Source organism: Boleophthalmus pectinirostris, unplaced genomic scaffold, assembly GCF_026225935.1.
Source record: "Boleophthalmus pectinirostris isolate CB_2022bp ecotype Guang Dong unplaced genomic scaffold, ASM2622593v1 HiC_scaffold_6, whole genome shotgun sequence".
NCBI classification, from domain to species: Eukaryota; Metazoa; Chordata; class Actinopteri; order Gobiiformes; family Gobiidae; genus Boleophthalmus; species Boleophthalmus pectinirostris.
In genome coordinates, this window is record NW_026571447.1 from 257,501 (window position 1) to 270,980 (window position 13,480).

Sequence of the window (13,480 nt, forward strand, 5' to 3'; positions counted from 1 at the left end):
CACACATATATCACACACACTGACACACACACACGCACGTACACACACACACATATCACACACGCACACACATATATCACACACACTCACACACACACATATATCACACACACGCACACACACATATATATCATACACACACGTACACACACACACATCTATCACACACACACACATATATCACGCACACACACACACATATATATCATGCACACACACATATATATCACACACACACACACAGTATATAAACTAAACAATACATACACACACACACATATATCATGCACACACACACACATATATATCATGCACCACACACATATATATCACGCACACACACACACAGTATATAAACTAAACAATACATACACACACACACATATATCATGCACACACACACACACAGTATATAAATTAAACAATACATACACACACACACACATATATCATGCACACACACACACACACACACACATATACCACATACACAGACACATGCACCACACACATATACCACGCACACAACACACACACATATACTACACACACATACACACACACGCACACACACACAACACATACACATATACCATGCACACAGACACACACAACATACACATATACCACACACACAGACACATACACCATACACATATACCACACACACAGACATACACCACACACACACACACACACAGACACATAACATACACACACACCGCACACAGACATACACACACCACAAACACAGACACACACATCACACACACCATGCACACAGACACACATACACCCACACAAACAGAAACACACACACACATACTACACACACACACACACACCACACACAAACAACATACACACACATGCACTCACAAACACACAGACCACACACACGCATGATCAACAGTGTGGGGATGAGGATGTTTAAAATGTCTAAATGATGCTCGATAGACAGTAGCAGTTGGTTTAGGGTTGGTTTACACACACACCACATACACACACCACATACACACAGACACACACGCACACACAGATCACACGCACATGCACACACAGACACAAACACATACACACACAGAGATACAAACACACACACAGACCACACGCGCACACACACACACACACACGCACACACACACACACACAGGCCATGCTCAGAGGGAGATGACTGAGCCCCTCCTCCCTCAGTCTCATAAATGCTTAAACAGCACCGGGCCCATGTACGGCAACAGCATCAATATGTATGTATGCAGCAGCAGTCGCACACATCAATATTCAGGGGTTATGTTCGGCTGTGGCGCTGTCTGCACTGTGAGTGTGGACATGTGCCCTCCTCTGGACTCCTGCTCTCTGCTGTACTATAGGCCAACACTCCCCTAAACCAACCCTAAACCAACTACTACTACTAACTGCTATCTATCTAGCATCATTTAGACACTGAGTGTGGAGTGACTGAATAATGAACTGTAAAGCGCTTTGGGTATCTTGAAAGACGCTATATAAATGCTATATTCATTCATTCATTCACTTTATAACATCCTCATCCTCACACGCTTTTATACATGTTTGACAACATCGTGTCTCGCTCCTAATGAGACAACAGATAGTGTCTTGCAAGATGTCCTCCCACATCTGTGTAAGGCCATCACTGAGCTCCTGTAGAGTCTGAGTTTAAGTCAGGTTTGAGTCAAATGATGGTGATGGCAATTCAGTTGTATGAATCCTTTCATCCTCCAGGTTCTGCCTGCAGACTCTTGCCACATGATGCCAGACATTGTTGTGCATCAGGAGGAACGCAGGACCTACTGCACCAGAGTCTGCACCTAGAGTCTGACAATGGGTTCAAAGATTTCATCCTGATAACTAATGGCAGTCAGACTGCTATTTTTTAGCCAGTAGAGATCTGTGCGTCCCTCCATGGATCTGCCCTCGCAGAACATCACTGACCCACCACCAAACCGCTCATGCTGAACCATGCAGACAGCAGAGCATTCTCCTTGTCTTCTCCAGACTCTTTCCTGACCTGTTCTCATCTGTGAAAAGCACAGGGCACCAGTGGCGGATTTGTCAATTCTGGTATCATTAGCAAATGCCAGTGAAGCTCCAGGGTGCTGGGTGGTGAGCACAGGGCCCACTACAGGATGTGGTGTCCTCAAGTCACCCTCATGAAGTGTGTTTGTGATTGTTTGGGCAGAGACACTCACACCAGTGGTCTTCTGGAGGTCATTCTGCAGGGCCTGGACAGTGCTTGGCCTGTTCCTCCTGCACAAAGGAGTGGATATGGATCATGCTGATGGGTTCAGGCCCTTCTATGGCCCTGTCCAACTCTCCTAGAGGAACTGCCTGTCTCCTGAAATCTCCTCCATGTTCTGGAGATTGTGCTGAAGACACATTAAAACTCCTTGCAATGGCACGTCCGATTGTGCCATCCTGGAGATGTTGGACAATTTTTTTTTATTTGAAAATGACTACACATCACTCTCAAATCTTAGTGTATCACTGATTAAGAAAATAAAATGGGAGAAGTAAGTAAGTACAGGGCAGTGTACAGGCATGTACCAGTGGCAGTGAAGACATAAAAAAACATTGCCCCAACATGCACAAATCACTCCAAATACAACTTTGACAGAGGAAAGGCCTTACACTGTCAACGTGCCCCTTAGTCACTTCCACTATACACATAAAACAAAACTGTACCTCCTCTAAAAGTGTCTGGAATAGAATTGTTTGATTTGATGATAACTGTGTCACTGGAGCTAAAGGGTTGTGGGTTCCCAAACAATTTCAAAGGGTGCCATTCCAGATTGATATTACAATATGAGCTATACAATGCTGCAATATGAACCAGTTTAAAGTTGTGCTCCACTGTGTTTTTAAACTATGCACCTTCACTAGAATAATTTGGATGTTATCAGTCCTGGAATTGCTAATCTCTACTGAACTAAAGGTAAAAGGAGCTGTTCACTTGAAAAATACCATTTCATGACATGAAAAGATGGAACAGAGCATTTTGAGCTTGGAGATATAGACAGGGTAATAATAAAGGGTTACTCAAACATATGTAAGTGGAAACTAAACACAACTGAAAGCTCCAAAGAATCCATTTTGTATAATATACAATCTTTAATAGGGTCTCCAATAACAATGTAACTGTTCCCTTGGTGACAGCAGAGTCTTGTGCTTGTCCTTATGTAAGAGGCTTCCTACAGCTTTCAGTGGCCAAATGCTAGTCCAGACTGAAATCCTCTTTAAGCAGGCTTATTGACACGGCTTTAGCAGAGTCGCAACTAATGTACTTATGAGGTCAGGCCCCGGTCAGAAATAAACGTTCAGATTTTCATAGCCAGTAGTTCCACATCAGTGTAAAGTTTGGACCGGTCTAACAAGCCACATGTTATTTAGCAGTGGACAGCAGAGGGCTGAAGAAGAGGTGGGTCTGGTGCAGAGGTGGGTCTGGTGCAGAGGTGGGTCTGGTGCAGAGGTGGGTCTGGTGCAGAGGTGAGTCAAATGTAGAGGTGGGTCAGGTGGAGAGGTGGGTCTGGTGCAGAGGTGGGTCAGGTGCGGAGGTGAGTTAGGTGCAGAGGTGGGTCAGGTGCAGAGGTGGGTCTGGGGCAGAGGTGGGTCAATTGTAGAGGTGGGTCAGGTGCAGAGGTGAGTCAGGTGCAGAGGTGGCTCAGGTGCAGAGGTGGGTCTGGTGCAGAGGTGGGTCAAATGTAGAGGTGGGTCAGGTGCAGAGGTGGGTCAGGTGCAGAGGTGGGTCAGGTGCAGAGGTGGGTCAGGTGCAGAGGTGGGTCAGGTGCAGAGGTGGGTCTGGTGCAGAGGTGGGTCAAATGTAGAGGTGGGTCTGGTGCAGAGATGGGACTGGTGCAGAGGTGGGTCAGGTGCAGAGGTGGGTTTGGTGCAGAGGTGGGTCAAATGTAGAGGTGGGTCAGGTGCAGAGGTAGGTCAGGTGTAGAGGTGGGACAGGTGCAGAGGTGGGTCAAAAGTAGAGATGGGTCAGGTGCAGAGGTGGGTCTGGTGCAGAGGTGGGTCAAATGTAGAGGTGGGTCAGGTGCAGAGGTGGGTCTGGTGCAGAGGTGGGTCAGGTGCAGAAGTGGGTCAGGTGCAGAGGTGGGTCAGATGCAGAGGTGGGTCTGGTGCAGAGGTGGGTCAAATGTAGAGGTGGGTCAGGTGCAGAGGTGGGTCAAATGTAGAGGTGGGTCAGGTGCAGACGTGGGTCATATGTAGAGATGGGTCAGGTGCAGAGGTGGGTCAGGTGCAGAGGTGAGTCAGGTGCAGAGGTGGGTCAGGTGCAGAGGTGGGTCAGGTGTAGAGGTGGGTCAGGTGCAGAGGTGGGTCAAATGTAGAGGTGGGTCAGGTGCAGAGGTGGGTCAGGTGCAGAGGTGAGTCTGGTGCAGAGGTAGGTCAAATGTAGAGGTGGGTCAGGTGCAGAGGTGGGTCAGGTGCAGAGGTGGGTCTGGTGCAGAGGTGGGTCAGGTGCAGAAGTGGGTCAAATGTAGAGGTGGGTCAAATGTAGAGGTGGGTCTGGAGCAGAGATGGGTCAGGTGCAGAGGTGGGTCAGGTGCAGAGGAAGGTCAGGTGCAGAGGTGGGTCAAATGTAGAGGTGGGTCAAATGTAGAGGTGGGTCAGGTGCAGAGGTAGGTCAGGTGTCGAGGTGGGACAGGTGCAGAGGTGGGTCAGGTGCAGAGGTGGGTTTGGTGCAGAGGTGGGTCAAATGTAGAGGTGGGTCAGGTGCAGAGGTGGGTCAAATGTAGAGATGGGTCAGGTGCAGAGGAGGGTCTGGTGCAGAGGTGGGTCAAATGTAAAGGTGGGTCAGGTGCAGAGGTGGGTTTGGTGCAGAGGTGGGTAGAGGTGGGACAGGTGCAGAGGTGAGTCAGGTGCAGAGGTGGGTCAGGTGCAGAGGTGGGTCTGGTGCAGAGGTGGGTCAAATGTAGAGGTGGGTCAGGTGCGGAGGTGGGTCAGGTGCAGAGGTGGGTCAAATGTAGAGGTGGGTCAGGTGCAGAGGTGGGTCAGGTGCAGAGGTGAGTCAGGTGCAGAAGTGGGTCAGGTGCAGAGGTGGGTCAAATGTAGAGGTGGGTCAGGTGCAGAGGTGGGTCATATGCAGAGGTGGGTCTGGTGCAGAGGTGAGTCAGGTGCAGAGGTGGGTAGAGGTGGGTCAGGTGCAGAGGTGAGTCAGGTGCAGAGGTGGGTCAGGTGCAGAGGTGGGTCAAATGTAGAGGTGGGTCTGGTGCAGAGATGGGACTGGTGCAGAGGTGGGTCAGGTGCAGAGGTGGGTCTGGTGCAGAGGTGGGTCAAATGTAGAGGTGGGTCAGGTGCAGAAGTGGGTCAGGTGCAGAGGTAGGTCAGGTGTAGAGGTGGGACAGGTGCAGAGGTGGGTCAAATGTAGAGGTGGGTCAGGTGCAGAGGTGGGTTTGGTGCAGAGGTGGGTCAAATGTAGAGGTGGGTCAGGTGCAGAGGTGGGTCTGGTGCAGAGGTGGGTCAGGTGCAGAAGTGGGTCAGGTGCAGAGGTGGGTCAGGTGCAGAGGTGGGTCAAATGTAGAGATGGGTCAGGTGCAGAGGTGGGTCAAATGTAGAGGTGGGTCAGGTGCAGAGGTGGGTCAGGTGCAGAGGTGGGTCAGGTGCAGAGGTGAGTCAGGTGCAGAGGGGGGTCAGGTGCAGAGGTGGGTCTGGTCTAGAGGTGGGTCTGGTGCAGAGGTGGGTCAAATGTAGAGGTGGGTCTGTTGCAGAGATGGGACTGGTGCAGAGGTAGGTCAGGTGCAGAGGTGGGTTTGGTGCAGAGGTGGGTCAAATGTAGAGGTGGGTCAGGTGCAGAGGTGGGTCTGGTGCAGAGGTGGGTCAAATGTAGAGGTGGGTCAGGTGCAGAGGTGAGTCAGGTGCAGAGGTGGGTCAGGTGCAGAGGTGGGTCTGGTCTAGAGGTGGGTCAGGTGCAGAGGTGGGTCAGGTGCAGAGGTGAGTTAGGTGCAGAGATGGGTCAGGTGTAGAGGTGGGACAGGTGCAGAGGTGGGTCAGGTGCAGAGGTGGGTCAGGTGCAGAGGTGGGTCAAATGTAGAGATGGGTCAAATGTAGTGGTGGGTCAGGTGCAGAGGTGGGTCTGGTGCAGAGGAAGGTCAGGTGCAGAGGTGGGTCTGGTGCAGAGGTGGGTCAAATGTAGAGGTGGGTCAGGTGCAGAGGAAGGTCAGGTGCAGAGGTGGGTCTGGTGCAGAGGTGGGTCAAATGTAGAGGTGGGTCAGGTGCAGAGGATGGTCTGGTGCAGAGGTGGGTCAGGTGCAGAGGTGGGTTTGGTGCAGAGGTGGGTCAAATGTAGAGGTGGGTCAGGTGCAGAGGTGGGTCAAATGTAGAGGTGGGTCAGGTGCAGAGGTGGGTTTGGTGCAGAGGTGGGTCAAATGTAGAGGTGGGTCAGGTGCAGAGGTGGGTCAAATGTAGAGGTGGGTCAGGTGCAGAGGTGGGTCAGGTGCAGAGGTGAGTCAGGTGCAGAAGTGGGTCAGGTGCAGAGGTGGGTCAAATGTAGAGGTGGGTCAGGTGCAGAGGTGGGTCATATGCAGAGGTGGGTCTGGTGCAGAGGTGAGTCAGGTGCAGAGGTGGGTAGAGGTGGGTCAGGTGCAGAGGTGAGTCAGGTGCAGAGGTGGGTCAGGTGCAGAGGTGGGTCAAATGTAGAGGTGGGTCTGGTGCAGAGATGGGACTGGTGTGCAGAGGTGGGTCAGGTGCAGAGGTGGGTCTGGTGCAGAGGTGGGTCAAATGTAGAGGTGGGTCAGGTGCAGAAGTGGGTCAGGTGCAGAGGTAGGTCAGGTGTAGAGGTGGGACAGGTGCAGAGGTGGGTCTGGTGCAGAGGTGGGTCAGGTGCAGAAGTGGGTCAGGTGCAGAGGTGGGTCAGGTGCAGGGTGGGTCAAATGTAGGATGGGTCAGGTGCAGAGGTGGGTCAAATGTAGAGGTGGGTCAGGTGCAGAGGTGGGTCAAATGTAGAGGTGGGTCAGGTGCAGAGGTGGGTCAGGGTGGGTCAGGTGCAGAGGTGGGTCAGGTGCAGAGGTGGGTCAGGTGCAGAGGTGGGTCAGGTGCAGAGGTGAGTTAGGTGCAGAGGTGGGTCAGGTGTAGAGGTGGGTCAAATGTAGAGGTGGGTCAGGTGCAGAGGTAGGTCAGGTGTAGAGGTGGGACAGGTGCAGAGGTGGGTCAAATGTAGAGGTGGGTCAGGTGCAGAGGTGGGTTTGGTGCAGAGGTGGGTCAAATTTAAAGGTGGGTCAGGTGCAGAGGTGAGTCAGGTGCAGAGGTGGGTCAGGTGCAGAGGTGGGTCAAATGTAGAGGTGGGTCAGGTGCAGAGGTGGGTCATATGCAGAGGTGGGTCTGGTGCAGCGGTGAGTCAGGTGCAGAGGTGGGTCAGGTGCAGAGGTGAGTTAGGTGCAGAGGTGGGTCAAATGTAGAGGTGGGTCTGGTGCAGAGATGGGACTGGTGCAGAGGTGGGTCAGGTGCAGAGGTGGGTCTGGTGCAGAGGTGGGTCAAATGTAGAGGTGGGTCAGGTGCAGAGGTGGGTCAGGTGCAGAGGTGGGTCTGGTGCAGAGGTGGGTCAAATGTAGAGATGGGTCAGGTGCAGAGGAGGGTCTGGTGCAGAGGTGGGTCAAATGTAGAGGTGGGTCAGGTGCAGAGGTGGGTCAGGTGCAGAGGTGAGTTAGGTGCAGAGGTGGATCAGGTGTAGAGGTGGGTCAGGTGCAGAGGTGGGTCTGGTGCAGAGGTGGGTCAAATGTAGAGGTGGGTCAGGTGCAGAGGTGGGTCAGGTGCAGAGGTGAGTTAGGTGCAGAGGTGGATCAGGTGTAGAGGTGGGACAGGTGCAGAGGTGGGTCTGGTGCAGAGGTGGGTCAAATGTAGAGGTGGGTCAGGTGCAGAGGTGGGTCAGGTGCAGAGGTGGGTCAGGTGCAGAGGTGAGTCAGGTGCAGAGGTGGGTCAGGTGCAGAGGTGGGTCTGGTCTAGAGGTGGGTCTGGTGCAGAGGTGGGTCAAATGTAGAGGTGGGTCTGTTGCAGAGATGGGACTGGTGCAGAGGTAGGTCAGGTGCAGAGGTGGGTTTGGTGCAGAGGTGGGTCAAATGTAGAGGTGGGTCAGGTGCAGAGGTGGGTCTGGTGCAGAGGTGGGTCAAATGTAGAGGTGGGTCAGGTGCAGAGGTGAGTCAGGTGCAGAGGTGGGTCAGGTGCAGAGGTGGGTCTGGTCTAGAGGTGGGTCAGGTGCAGAGGTGGGTCAGGTGCAGAGGTGAGTTAGGTGCAGAGATGGGTCAAATGTAGAGATGGGTCAGGTGCAGAGGTGGGTCAGGTGCAGAGGTGAGTTAGGTGCAGAAGTGGGTCAGGTGCAGAGGTAGGTCAGGTGTAGAGGTGGGACAGGTGCAGAGGTGGGTCAAATGTAGAGGTGGGTCAGGTGCAGAGGTGGGTTTGGTGCAGAGGTGGGTCAAATGTAGAGGTGGGTCAGGTGCAGAGGTGGGTCAAATGTAGAGATGGGTCAGGTGCAGAGGTGGGTCAGGTGCAGAGGTGAGTTAGGTGCAGAAGTGGGTCAGGTGCAGAGGTGGGTCAGGTGCAGAGGTGGGTCTGGGGCAGAGGTGGGTCAAATTTAGAGGTGGGTCAGGTGCAGAGGTGAGTCAGGTGCAGAGGTGGGTCAGGTGCAGAGGTGGGTCAAATGTAGAGGTGGGTCAGGTGCAGAGGTGGGTCATATGCAGAGGTGGGTCTGGTGCAGCGGTGAGTCAGGTGCAGAGAGGTGGGTCAGGTGCAGAGGTGAGTTAGGTGCAGAGGTGGGTCAAATGTAGAGGTGGGTCTGGTGCAGAGATGGGACTGGTGCAGAGGTGGGTCAGGTGCAGAGGTGGGTCTGGTGCAGAGGTGGGTCAAATGTAGAGGTGGGTCAGGTGCAGAGGTGGGTCAGGTGCAGAGGTGGGTCTGGTGCAGAGGTGGGTCAAATGTAGAGATGGGTCAGGTGCAGAGGAGGGTCTGGTGCAGAGGTGGGTCAAATGTAGAGGTGGGTCAGGTGCAGAGGTGGGTCAGGTGCAGAGGTGAGTTAGGTGCAGAGGTGGATCAGGTGTAGAGGTGGGACAGGTGCAGAGGTGGGTCTGGTGCAGAGGTGGGTCAATGTAGAGGTGGGTCAGGTGCAGGTCAGGTGCAGGTGCAGAGGTGAGTTAGGTGCAGAGGTGGATCAGGTGTAGAGGTGGGACAGGTGCAAGAGGTGGGTCTGGTGGCAGAGGTGGGTCAAATGTAGAGGTGGGTCAGGTGCAGAGTGGGTCAGGTGCAGAGGTGGGTCAGGTGCAGAGGTGAGTCAGGTGCAGAGGTGGGTCAGGTGCAGAGGTGGGTCTGGTCTAGAGGTGGGTCTGGTGCAGAGGTGGGTCAAATGTAGAGGTGGGTCTGTTGCAGAGATGGGACTGGTGCAGAGGTAGGTCAGGTGCAGAGGTGGGTTTTGGTGCAGAGGTGGGTCAAATGTAGAGGTGAGGTGGGTCAGGTGCAGAGGTGGGTCAGGTGGGTAGAGGTGGGTCAGGTGCAGAGGTGAGTCAGGTGCAGAGGTGGGTCAGGTGCAGAGGTGGGTCTGGTCTAGAGGTGGTCAGGTGCAGAGGTGGGTCAGGTGCAGAGGTGAGTTAGGTGCAGAGATGGGTCAGGTGCAGAGGTGGGTCAAATGTAGAGGTGGGTCAGGTGCAGAGGTGGGTCAGGTGCAGAGGTGGGTCAGGTGCAGAGGTGGGTCAAATGTAGAGATGGGTCAAATGTAGTGGTGGTCAGGTGCAGAGGTGGGTCTGGTGCAGAGGAAGGTCAGGTTGCAGAGGTGGGTCTGGGGTGCAGAGGTGGGTCAAATGTAGAGGTGGTCAGTAGAGGTGGGTCAGGTGCAGAGGAAGGTCAGGTGCAGAGGTGGGTCTGGTGCAGAGGTGGGTCAAATGTAGAGGTGGGTCAAATGCAGAGGTGGGTCAGGTGCAGAGGTGGGTCAGGTGCAGAGGTGGGTCAAATGTAGAGATGGGTCAAATGTAGTGGTGGGTCAGGTGCAGAGGTGGGTCTGGTGCAGAGGAAGGTCAGGTGCAGAGGTGGGTCTGGTGCAGAGGTGGGTCAAATGTAGAGGTAGGTCAGGTGTAGAGGTGGGACAGGTGCAGAGGTGGGTCAAATGTAGAGGTGGGTCAGGTGCAGAGGTGGGTCAAATGTAGAGATGGGTCAGGTGCAGAGGAGGGTCTGGTGCAGAGGTGGGTCAAATTTAGAGGTGGGTCAGGTGCAGAGATGGGACTGGTGCAGAGGTGGGTCAGGTGCAGAGGTGGGTTTGGTGCAGAGGTGGGTCAAATGTAGAGGTGGGTCAGGTGCAGAGGTGGGTCAAATGTAGAGGTGGGTCAGGTGCAGAGGTGGGTTTGGTGCAGAGGTGGGTCAAATGTAGAGGTGGGTCAGGTGCAGAGGTGGGTCAAATGGTGGGCAGGTGCAGAGGTGGGTTTAGGTGCAGGTGGGTCAAATGTAGAGGTGGGTCAGGTGCAGAGTGGGTCAGGTGCAGAAGGTGGGTCAGTGCAGGTGGTCTGGGGCAGAGGTGGGTCAGGTGCAGAAGTGGGTCAGGTGCAAAGGTGGGTCAAATGTAGAGATGGGTCAGGTGCAGAGTTGGGTCTGGTGCAGAGGTGGGTCAAATGTAGAGGTGGGTCAGGTGCAGAGGTGGGTCAGGTGCAGAGGTGGGTCAAATGTAGAGGTGGGTCAGGTGCAGAGGTGGGTCTGGTGCAGAGGTGGGTCAAATGTAGAGGTGAGTCTGGTGCAGAGGTGGGTCACATGTAGAGGTGGGACAGGTGTAGAGGTGGGACAGGTGCAGAGGTGGGTCAAATGTAGAGGTGCGTCTGGTGCAGAGGTGGGTCAAATGTAGAGATGGGTCTGGAGCAGAGATGGGTCAGGTGCAGAGGTGGGTCTGGTGCAGAGGTGGGTCAAATGTAGAGGTGGTCAGGTGCAGAGGTGGGTCTGGTGCAGAGGTGGGTCAGGTGCAGGTGAGGTGGGTCAATGTAGAGGTGGGTCAGTGCAGAGGTGGGTCAGGTGCAGAGGTGGGTCTGGTGCAGAGGTGGGTCATGTAGAGGTGGGTTCTGGTGCAGAGGTGAGTCAAATGTAGAGGTGGGTCAGGTGCAGAGGTGAGTCAAGTGCAGAGGTGGGTCTGGTGTAGAGATGGTTCAGGTGCAGAGGTGGGTCTGGTGCAGAGGTGGGTCAAATATAAGAGATGGGTCAGGTGCAGAGGTGGGTCGGTGTGGGTCAAATGTAGGTGTCAAAATGTAGAGGTGGGTCAAATGTAGAGTGGGGTCAGAGTGCAGGTGGGTCAGGTGCAAGTGGGTAGGTGGAGGTAGGTGCAGGTGGGTCAGGTGAGAGTGGGTCAGGTGCAGAGGAAGGTCAGGTGCAGAGGGGTCTGGTGCAGAGTGGGTCAAATGAGGGTGGGTCAGGTGAGAGTGGGTCTGGTGCAGAGGTGGGTCAGGTGAGAGGGGTGGGCAGAATGGTGGGTCAGGTGCAGAGGTGGGTCAGGTGCAGAGGTGGGTCTAGTGCAGAGGTGGGTCAAAATGTAGAGGTGGGTCTGGTGCAGAGGTGAGTCAAATATAGAGGTGGGTCAGGTGCAGAGGTGAGTCAGTGCAGAGAGTGGGTCTGGTGTAGAGGTGGGTCAAATGTAGAGGTGGGTCAAATGGTGCAGAGGTGGGTCAGGTGCAGTGGTGGGTCAGGTGCAGAGGTGAGTTAGGTGGCAGGTGGGCAGAAAGTGGGAGGTGCAGAGGTGGGTGTAGAGGTGGTTCTGTGCAGAGGTGGTCAGGTGCAGAGGTGGGTAGGTGCAGAGGTGGGTCGGAAGGTGGGTGCAGGTGCAGGTGGGTTGGTGCAGAGGTGGGTCAAATGTAGAGGTGGGTCAGGTGCAGAGGTGTCAGGTCAGAGGGGGTGTAGAGGTGGTCAGGTGCAGGTGCAGAGGTGGGTCTGGTGCAAAGGTGCAAAGGGTGGAGTGGGTCAGGTGCAGAGAGTGGGTAGGTGGCGTGGGTCAGGTGGTGCAGAGGGTGGGTCAGTGAGGTGGTCTGGTCAGAGTGGCAGAAGGTGGGTCAGGTGCGAGGTGNCACTCTCTCTCTCCCCAACACACACTCTCTCTCTCCCCCAACACTCTCTCTCTCCCAACACTCTCTCTCTCTCCCCCACAACACTCTCTATCTACCCTCAACACCTTCTCCCCCTCCCCCAACACACTCTCTCTCCTCCAACACTCTCTCTCTCTCCAACTCTCTCTCTCTCCCCAACACTCTCTCTCTCCTCTCCAACACTCTCTCCCCCAACACTCTCTCTCTCTCTCCTCTCAACACTCTCTCTCTCCTCCAACACTCTCTCTCCCCAACACTCTCTCTCTCCCCAACACTCTCTCTCTCCTCTCAACACTCTCTCTCTCCCTCCAACACTCTCTCTCTCTCTCCTCTCAACATCTCTCTCTCTCCCAACACTCTCTCTCTCCTCAAACAACACTCTCTCCCCCAACACTCTCTCTCCCCCCAACACTCTCTCTCTCCTCAACACTCTCTCTCTCCCCAACTCTCTTCTCCCAACACTCTCTCTCCTCCTCTCAACACTCTCTCTCTCCCCCAACACAACACTCTCTCTCTCCAACACTCTCTCTCTCCCAACACTCTCTCTCTTCCTCTCTCCAAACACTCTCTCTCTCTCTCTCTCTCCTCCAACACTCTCTCTCTCCAACACTCTCTCTCTCTCCCCCAACACTCTCTCTCTCTCCAACACTCTCTCTCTCCTCCAACACACTCTCTCTCTCCCCCAACACACACTCTCTCTCCTCTCAACACTCTCTCTCTCTCTCTCTCTCAACACTCTCTCTCTCTCCTCTCAACACTCTCTCTCCCCAACACTCTCTCTCCCCAACACTCTCTCTCTCCCCAAACACTCTCTCTCTCTCTCTCACTCTCTCTCTCCCCAACACTCTCTCTCTCTCCTCCAACACTCTCTCTCTCCTCTCTCTCTCCCTCTCAAACACTCTCTCTCTCCCCCAACACTCTCTCTCTCCCAACACTCTCTCTCTCAACACTCTCTCTCCCCCAACCTCTCTCTCTTCCCCAACACTGCCCCAACAACTCTCTCTCTCTCCCCAACACTCTCTCTCTCCCCAACACTCTCTCAACACTCTCTCTCTCCCCCACACTCTCTCTCTCCCCAACACACTCTCTCTCTCTCCAACACTCTCTCTCTCCTCCCAACACTCTCTCTCTCCCCAACACTCCTCCTCCTCCTCTTCTCTCTCAACCTCTCTCTCATCTCCCAACACCTCTCTCTCCCCCTCCACACTCTCTTTCACAACACTCTCTTCCCCCCAACACTCTCTCTCCCTCAACACCTCTCTCTCTCCCCAACACTCTCTCTCTCTCCCCAACACTCTCTCTCCTCCAACACTCTCAACACTCTCTCTCTCCCCAACACTCTCTCTCTCCCAACACTCTCTCTCAACACTCTCTCTCTTACACCTCCAACACTCTCTCTCTCCCCCACTCTCTCTCTCTCTCTCAAC